Source organism: Mytilus californianus, unplaced genomic scaffold (assembly GCF_021869535.1).
Source record: "Mytilus californianus isolate M0D057914Y unplaced genomic scaffold, xbMytCali1.0.p SCAF_10, whole genome shotgun sequence".
In the NCBI taxonomy this organism is placed as follows: domain Eukaryota; kingdom Metazoa; phylum Mollusca; class Bivalvia; order Mytilida; family Mytilidae; genus Mytilus; species Mytilus californianus.
In genome coordinates this window covers 6,075,001-6,085,692 of record NW_026262582.1, presented here as the reverse complement: position 1 = coordinate 6,085,692, position 10,692 = coordinate 6,075,001, and positions in this window count along the sequence as shown.

Here is a 10,692-nt window from a genome sequence, read left to right as displayed (position 1 = left end):
TCACATTAATTGATATTCAATAAGTGTAATGGGATGAAAAACAGATTTAAAGGATGACAAACTGGTTTAAATTACATATTATAACAACATTGATATAAAGGTGTACATTTACCTGCAAATTGCATAAAGAAGTCAACCGACCTTTTTCAGGCTCAAAACGTGCACTTAGCCGTTCTCTTTGAAACTATAAAGAATTAAGTGAACGATCAAGTATATCAATATTATTTTAATTAAAAAGCAACAGCAGTTTGCCAATATTCAAATAACATAAATAATAAAATTGTTGAATTATCGACGAGCTACCATTGGACTGAGCCCTCATTGAAAGCGGGTGATAAATTATGGCGATATTGAAAATAGAGCACGTTTTGAAAACCACTATGTCAAAACAGTTTATGTCGATTTTTCAACGTATATTTGTTCAGCCTTACAAAAGTTCCCCTAGAAACTTTGTTATAAACAATGTCATAATATCTATTCCTGTTGGAACAAATATTCTATACCCTTAATGCCGTAAGGAACAAATGTAATATTTGTTCTTTTGGAAATAATATTACAGAATATTTGTTCCACTTCGAATTTTTATTTCGTGACATATGCAGTATATATAAGGCTTATACAGAGAATGATATGAACTCACTCTTATATCAGACATTTGTTGCTGTATATCATATTTGTTTTTCGTTTATTGTTTTGTATATAAACAGGCCCTTAGTTTTTTGTTTGCATTGTTTTTAGTTTGTCATTTTGGGGCCTTTTATAGCTTACTATGCGGGATGGGTTTTGGTCATTGTTGAAGTCAGTAAGGTGACCTAAAGTTGTTAACCTCTACTGAATTTTGTCTCTGGTGGAAAATGGTCTCATTGGCAACCATACTACATCTGCACATATTTATATAGAAACTGATTTGCAGTTATGCCTTTAATTGTTTTATGAAAATCCATATTAATCATTTATCCGATGCATATCCGGCTTTATATCAGAGTTTAAAGCTACACATGTGAGGTCAATGTAATTGGCTTTCAAAACCCCCTCAGTAAAAGTTTAACGTAACCGAGTTTGTCTAATCTTTTTATGTCCCTTTTGGTGATATAGCTCTTGTCTTTTTCAGGTACTTAAACATCTTCAGCTTTCCATTTTTTTTTGTTTGAGCGTCCTTGATGAAGATAAATCCAGGTAAAGCGCTTTAATAAAATGTTATTTCCATTATCGTGGAATAAAAACTTCACAAAAAAAAAAAAGAATCAAGTATTAAGGTGGACAATGTAGTGTACACATCAATGGAGCTTTTAAATACATTTTAAATATTAAAATCCTAAAATCCGAACAACACTTGGTTAATGGATCTCAGTTGAAGCTTACCATTTCCTATCTAATTCTAATATTTTAGCATCACAAAAAGTGCTTTGTATTAAGAACGTGTCAAATAAAGCGTATACAATTCAAAATTATGAAATGAATGTTAAGCCACAAGATTTTCACATATAATGGTAAATGTAACTTAAGCTTCTACGTTTAAATGTCAGTAAGTCCTTCTGTTAATGAAATCGTATTATTTGTTCTACACAAAATCATAAACTCAGTGCGTTGATCTGTTCATACAATGTGGGATAATTGTTAGTTTCAATAATTCTAAAGAAATAACAGTAATTCACCGATCTTTAAATCTCACAAATAAATTAAGAAGGTACAAATCAAGCCAAAAAAAAAAAAAAAAACCCACAACAAAAACTGATGGAATTGCCTGTACTCCAAAGACGCCAGACCTGGTTGGTCGTCAGGATAAACGAATCTTTCTTCATGTACAAATGAAATCAGCCGAGTTTAAGGTGCCCCAACTAGTATTTGTACTATTATGAAAGTTATTATGCATCTAAATTTATCTTTCTTGTAGAGGAAAAATTATAACTTAACAACATGGTTTACACATGAAATGTACTAGAATTTAAAGTTGCAAAGCGCAAATTATACACTCCAAGGGAATAATTCCTTTGTTTTGACTGATTAACACACGTAAGTCGTCGTTTTCCTCTCAAAATACTCTCTCATCTGATCATACCATTGGTATATTTCTTAATATTTCAGTTCTTTAATTCAAGTATGTTATCAACAATATTCAATTATCTACTGTTAAGTAAGATATAATAAAAACAACTAACCATACGTTATTTATAAAACTGAACACATTGAAAACGGACTTTTGTACTTGAATTAATTTTGTTTTCAATATATTCTACAAAGTATGTTTGAATGTATATCGATTATCGACTGCTTACTTCGAAAAATTGAAGCAAAGGAAATGTGTTCAGCGGGAAAAGATTTAAAGTTTAAACTAAATTTAAAGTAATATTTGAATTCGAAATTTGTTGTTTTGCATGACGTAAAAATTCCAGAATAATGCAACTATAAGCAAATAGTATGTGGTCCTATCCGCAGTTGTTATTAAACGTGCGTTGAATTTTATTTCCCTGAAATTACAAAAATTGATAGTCAAATTTTGTTCACACTTCATTCACGTAGAAAGACAACACATTTTTTTCATTGCAAAAGCCAATACTTTACAAATGCATGAAGGCGAATTTCATAATTTTCATTAAAAGAAAAATAAGTTATTACATTTCACCTTGATCCGTAAATATATGTTTTCGTTTTAATATACTAGAATGCAAACACCATCCTTACTACTGTGGATGAATATTATACCGTGGAAGTTTGTGATTGATGTCTATAGCAAATATTACCTTTAAATGTCAAATACTGATAGGTGAGAAACCTTTAATACAAGAACTTTGTTTTTTTCGGTTTTATATGTTGTTTCGTTGATGCAAACATGAAAAACAAATATTCAACACACGCTTTCTGAACAAGAAAAAGAACTGTTGTTACATAAAGTATTGTCATTGTAAGATTATCCATTATGATATTGAAGTATAAAAAGGCCACATGTAACAAAAAACATGATATCAAATATTCAGGTTGAACGCAAAGTTACAATAATGAATATTCTACGATGATACGAAATATCACTGAAGCTGTCATTTTCTTTAGATATTAAATGAATAAAATGTTACAATAGCTCGAAACACCTAGTTTTGTTTTCCCCAGGCTTAGATAGCGATAGCTAGATTTGGCACATTGATTCACAATTCTCTTCACCTTCGTAATTGATTAGGTCTTCCAACTGATTTTATACCAGCTCTAGTGTCAATGATTTGAGCATTATAAAGGTGTTTGCGGAAAAAGATTGAAAGTTTAATTTAAATTTAAAGTAATATTTGAATACGAAATTTGTTGTTTTGACGTAGGAGTTCCAGAATATTGCAACTGTAAGCAAATAGTATGTGGTCCTATCCGCAGTTGTTATTAAACGTGCGTTGAATTTTATTTCCCTGAAATTACATTAAGTACTTTAATAAGTATTGATATAATTATATTCCGAGGAACCTGGAATCTTCCTCAGGTTTTCACGGGGTTCTTGTTGCTCAGGTTCTATAATCGAGTGTATTGTAGACTGTTGTTTGTCGTTTTCGTCGTTTTGGTATTTTGTTTTTGCTATTATGTTGTGATGTTTCCACGAAATATGAATTTTTAGGTACTTTTTGCCTCTAATTTACTATATCTAGATGTTATATAAGGATTGTATCATTGAACATTGATATGTAAATCAAGTGGCGTTCCGTAGTGATGTTTTATGGATAAAGTGCTTCATACACCATTGTACGTGCTTTCTGTAAAAGAAGCTAGAAACATCCATAATTTCCTGTTTTTAGCATTAAATGAGAATAAGAATTTATTGATTTACTGCGTCCGTGACGTTTTTTTTCTAAATTTTATTCATCAGGAAATCTAAAACCCAATCATTTGAATATCATGGATGAATAAGACCTAAACGCGTAAAGAGCCATGACAGAAAGGGACAGAACAATAGCCATATTTATCTAATTGAAAACAAAAGAAATCTAACACTTTTCTAATTAAAGCATACTTTCAACACATATGTCGGTCCAATTGTTATCCATCACAACACATGAGTTCACACAGGTTTAGGCGGAGATTTTCTGCTTCATTTTCAACTTTCAGGACGGTTGTTTCACTTTTCGTCTATTTCCTTTGTGCATGATATTGTCTTGTTTTAAGGTTCTATAGTTATCCCCTTTTATGTGGCAATTGTAATTTGGTAAAATATAACAAATCTAGTTGTCTTTTAAAGTCGCACTGTCAATCGGGTACATATACAGTAAATGTACATTGTCAGAGAATTTAGAATTTATCTTTAAGAGCTTCAGAAACAGGACGATAAGCGAGGCTCGCCGAGCTTTTTTTCTGTTTCATAGCGAGTACAAATAGATGTTATATTTCCGACAATGTACATATATGGTTTTTATCCTGTTATTTACACCCAGGACTTGTCTCTGATGTTTGAAACAAATCGACATAGTCAAAACGTGGATAGAGAGGATGAACATTAAAATGAAGTATTACACAAAAAGAAACATCCTCATTACCGTTTGCTCAACAAGGCAGCGGAATAACAGGAGACCTCATTTGTAGAAGTACATATAAAGCAAACAATTATTGTGTGCCTGCTATTTGTACAATAGTTCGCTGATTGCAAGATTAAACAAATTATAAAAAATGGTAGTGAAAGGCATTTTCAAAAAAAATGTTTTCTGTGCGGTCCAAAACATAAAGCACTAACACAATATTACAGTGACTGCCCAGTAGTTCAGTTCAGTGTTGGCTTACATTTATGGTTATTTGTGAAAAGTGATTTGAATTTATCGAAAATTGTTATTTATCCCTATGTTTCATAAAATCCTCCAAACACGAAAACAGCGTTTATACCTACATCATAAAAAACTATTGTGTCAAAGTGTCTTATTCACTCATTTTCTTAGATTCCTTTCATTGAATGTGATGTATTGCAATCATATCTTGACATTCAAAGCTATGAAAGTCAAACGGAAAGTACAAATTTATACAAACATCATTATATTATTATTTTATCTTACTATTTGTATATTTTGTATATAACATTTTTTCAATACAAAAAAAAGGGTAATACTTTGGCTTCGGAGTTGCCATGAAACAATGGTGCATATAAGTGTAATTTTTAAAGGCAAATACCTTACAAAATACTACTGGAATTGAATGCACTCATGTCAAAGGAATGATCGTATTTTCGTCAGATGATTGAAACTTTAGCCCCATCTTTAACCGTTAGTCACTCGTTCATCATATGTGATCTCTAATTCAAGCATACTTTCAACACATATTTCGGTCTAATGTTTATTCATCGCAGTTCATGAGTTCACCAGGTTTTAGCGGAGATTTTGCGCACCATGTTCAATAAACAGGACGGTTGTTTTACTTGTTGTCTATTTCCTTTGTGTATGATGTTGTCTGTCTTTCCACAAGAGGTATTCTTTAAGACAAATACCTTTCAAAATGTTGCAGGAATTAAATGCAATCATATCAAAGGAATGGTCGTATTTTTGTCTAATGATTGAAACTTCCGCCCCATCTTCAACCGTTAGTCTCGAGTTCATCATTGACGAAAAATATCTGAGCTGGGTCAATTTTCAAACACTTACACTTTGCATAGTGATTTTTACAGCCCGAAAGACGGTAACAGATGTATTGATATTTATTTGCATAAGGTTCGTTTCTATCCAACGCAGCTCATTTGTTTTTTTTTTTAAACACTCTGCGTGCAGTTATCTCCGGTATGATGGCTACGATGTCATTTTGTATCCGTTACCAAATATTTAAATGTTTGAAGAGTTTTCAAAATTTTGTATTTCGGATACCTTTATTACATCTTAATTCAAATTCAAACATTAAAATTTTACCAGCAGTTTGAAATAAGAATGTTTAATCATTCGTGCTGACGATATACATTAGTGTTAACACATGACAAAATAACTTGTTCAAGAAAGCAATCACTGCAGAAAATGCCGGTTTTGTAAATGTTTAAATTATCCTGTTTGATAAAATCATATTAATTGATATTCAATAAGCGTAATGAAATGAAAAAAAAGAAGATTTTCAGGATGAAAAAACAGGTTAAACAAAAAATAAAATAACAAAAATACCGAACTCCAAGGAAAATTCAATATGGAAAGTCCTTTATCAAATGGCAAAATCAAAAGCTCAAACACATCAAACGAACGGAAAACAATTGTCATATTCCTTACTTGTACAGGCATTTCCTTATGTAGAAAATGGTAGATTAAACCTGGTTTTATTGCTAGGTAAACCTCTCACTTGTATGACAGTCGCATAGAATTCCTTTATATTGAGCAAAACAAACAGACATAATAGGTAAAAATGTCAAAAATTGGGGTACAGCAGTCGACATTGTGTTATAAACACAATAAAATTACACATAATAATAATATTGATATGAAGGTGTACATTTACCTGCAAGTTGCATAAAGTAGTCTAACAAACGTTTGCATGCTCAAAATGTGCACTAAGCTCTAATTTGAAACTATAAAGAATTAAGTGACCGATCAGGTCTATCAATGCCATTGTAATTTAGAAGCAACAGTAGTTTGCCGATGTACAAATAACATAAATGATAAAGTATGAGTTTATGCAGATGCAATATGTATAAGGCTGATACAGGGAATGAAATGAACTAAACCCTATATCGGACATTTGTTGCTGTATATCGTATTTGCTTTTGATTTGTAATGTTGTATATAAATCAGGCTTTTACCTATTTCGTTTGAATTGTTTTATATTTTTCATTTTGGGGCCTTTTATAGCTTACTATGCGGCATGCTCTTTGTTGAAGGCCGTACGGTGACCTATCGTTGTTAACCGCTATGGCATTTGGTCTCTTATAGAGAGTTGTATCATTGGCAATCATACTAAATCTTTTTATCTTTATATAAAAATTGATTTACAGTTTTTAATTGCCTTTAATTGTTTTATGAACATCCATACAAATCATATATCCGATGCATATCCGACTTGATATTCGACTGAGCTTCATATTGAAGTCAGTGTAATTAGCTATCAAAGCTACCTCAGTCAAAGTTTACCGTAGCCGAATTTGTCTATTCTTTTTATGCCTCTTTCGGCGATATAGCTCTTGTCGTTTTCAAGTACTTAAACATCCTCGGCTTTCTAACGTTTTTAGTTTGAGCGTTTTTGATAAAAATAAATCTGTGTAAAGCGCTTTTATAAAATGTTATTTCTATTAACATGATTAACGAGCAATACAATCTTAAAAAAAAAGTGTTCATGATTTAAAGAAACAATATACATGATGCAGTGTACACACCACCTTTAAAATACATTTAAGATAGTAAAATTCTAAAATCCGAACAACACTGGCTTAATGGATCTCAGCAGAAGCTTGCCTTTTCCTATCTAATTCCAATGCTCTAGCATCATACAAAGGGTTTTTTTTTTATTAAGAACGTGTCAAATAAAGCGTATACAATTTTAAATAAGGAAATGAACGTTAAACCACAAGATTTTAACAAATAATGGTAAATGTCAATTAAGCTTTCACGTTTAAATATCAGTAAGTCCTTCTGCTAATTAAATCGTATCATTTTGGTCCACACAAAATCATGAACTGAATACCTTAATCTTTTCCATAAAATGTCGGCAATTATTTTAAATAAGAGGTAACAGTAGTTCACTGATGTCAAATATTTCATAAATGAATTAAGAAGGTACATAATCAAGGGAAAAACATGATTGAACTACCTGATCTTCAAAGCAGTCAGACCTAGTGCGTCGTCAGGATAAACGAGATAAACAAATCGTTCCTCGTTTAAAGAGTTATAAGCTGAGTTAAAAAAGAATAATACAAATATCGAACTCCAAGACACCTAGCTCTATGTGCATCTTCAGCAATAGACTTTCTCCAATATTGTGGACTAGAACAGAATTCATGACAAAAATATTTTTTTTGTTGATCTTGTACTGCTGATTTTTTTTCTGTTTACAGTGTCTCTATGTCTTCTTTAGTGTTTGCCCAAAACACAAAAAAAGGTAAAAAGGTTGTCATTAAAAAGCAAGAACTCTAATAAGGAGTCGACTGGCGATTTTGGCTATGTTGATTTATTTGCAGATCAAATTTTGCTGATCATTTCTGCTATTATAAACCAATATAAACCATCTACTAAAATTTTCTTCTAAATGTCAATCGGTTAAAAAAAATATAAAGAGAATCGCAATTAAAGGTATTACTTTGAAACTTTTGTGTGACTGCGTTAACAAAAATGCACAAATGCACTAATAATAGTTATTCAGTTGAGTGTGGCTACCTTTAAGGTGGTACCTAACACTACAGGGAGATAACTCTGTAAAAATCAGCTAAACGTTTTAATTACGTTGTATTGTTAAGGAAATATTAAGCTTCTCAATGATCAAAATTGGTGTTTGTCAAACTGCTATATAACCAATGAAATTTTTCTAATAAAGTGGTTGGTTCAAATTTTTTGAAATTTTTATATTTTTGTCAAAGGGTCAAAGTAAACATTTGGTCAAAATTTTATGAAAATTAAACGAGCCAAATTAATATTAGTGAAGGTGTTGGGTACCACCTTAACTGTTGTTATGCTTGATATCTTTCTAATCATCGAAGAACTATAGGATGTCAGAATATGGTGAAGAGGATTTTAGTTCAGAGATTTTGTTTCCTTGTAAGATTTTATCTCGTAATTATTGTTACTTTACTTCATTAGTTTGTAATTTGCTTCCACATTGCATTTCGCAGCTGTATTTAGCACAACTTTTCGGAACTTTTAGTCCTCAATCTTCTGCAACTTCCTACTTTACTTGGCCTTTAAAAATTGTTGATTCGAGAGTCACTGATGAGTCGTTTGTATACGAATCAGGCATCTAAAATCATAAGCCTGATATCTTTGATGAGTATATTTTTCTTTGTTGAAATTAAATTACAAAATATTAATGTCCATTAAAGTCGGTAACCTCATTGGCTTATAATATCGTTTGATAATTTCATAATTTTGGAGTTCTTTTGTCAGACTACACTGTTTGATGAATGTTCGATTTTCCCATCTGTTAAATCGGGTTCTAACAAAAGTTAAAACGGATTTACTTTTTTACATATGCTTGATTTACATTTCCGTTCCATTTTGTTTCATTGTATTTTTTTTATGTAATCCCTGTAGTAAAGTATGGTATCTTCTGTGTTGAAATAAGTTATCATTAATAATTATAAATTATCTGTTTACAAAACATTTGAATTTTTCGAAATACCAAGGAATTTTCTTCCCCGAAATGGATTACCTTAGTTTTATTTGGCAAAACCTTTCGGAATTTTAGGTCCTCAATGCTTTGCAACTTATTATTTTATTTTCTTATTCGAACGTCACTGATTTGTTTTTGTAGACGAAACGCGCGTTTGGCGTACACAATTTAATCCTAGTACCTATGATGAGATTATTTATATTTTTTCTTCTAACAAAATGATTTAAAATCGTAACAGAAGATCATAAAAATAAACACAAATCAGTTAAAACTAGTGATATCAACACGCGTTGTTTTTTGGCGTCATCTACATGTAGGATTAGAATTAAAAGCCAATCGAAACCCGAATCGTAAAATATATATCAACAAAACAATATTTTCGAATGAACCGAAATGAACTTGATGTGAAACTTAATTCCTAATGCTAGTTGAAAAGATATTCTTTCTGAGTTGCAGCACAAATTATCAACCATTTTCTTCGAATACTCATTACTTCCGAACCCAAAAATTGTTATATGATCTGAACTGTTCTGAGTATGCAACATTTTACACTTGCAAGGCTAATAGAATCAATGACAAAAAAGCATGGATCATTCTTTTTATGTCATCATACCACATACATGCATGCATGAATTCGATAATTTGTAGTTTTAAACAAAACTAATATATTTCTTTCTGTAAAAACATTTTGTACTGATTTACTCACATTGTCAGGGGCTGTTATATAGCCGACTATATGGTATGGGTTTTTCTCATTGTTGACAGCCTTACGGTTACCTATAATTGCTTACATCCACTTCATTTGAACTTGGGTGGATAATTGTCTCATTTGCAATCATACCACGTCTCCTTATTTTTATACTAATGTAACTCAGTCTAGATATTATTATACAAACATACAGGATCGACAGTGCTTTAATCTCACATTCCAAATTAACGTTTTCTTGCAAAAATTTCAAGGCAAACATAAAATGTTGTGATTGACTAACAAAGTTCCAAACAATAAAATTTCAACCTTTGACGTGACATTAGCAAGGAATTACCGATCCCACATTAGATTCTTTTCACAAAAGCCTGCACAGCATAAGTATTACAGTTTTGCACTTAATATTTAGAATTGAAGAACCATTTGTCAAACGCTACGCAGTCAAAGGTTGGTTTAAGTCCTTGGTCCTCGTTCCAGAAGTCAGTGGAGTTCGGCATATCTTTTCCATTTACTCATTTAAAAAGCCCATCGATTTGTCTCCCACCGATGTGTTAAGTGACTAAAGTATGACATGTAATATATATGACAACTTTATGTTCATAGAAGAGATTTATAGAACAACTAATCGAAGAATTCAAATATAGAAAATATTCAATGTTAAGACAACACCTACTGTTGTATGAAGCCAGTGGAGTGACAATTTCAGATTTATTTCACATGAAAAATACCGGGTTTTATTTCATTGG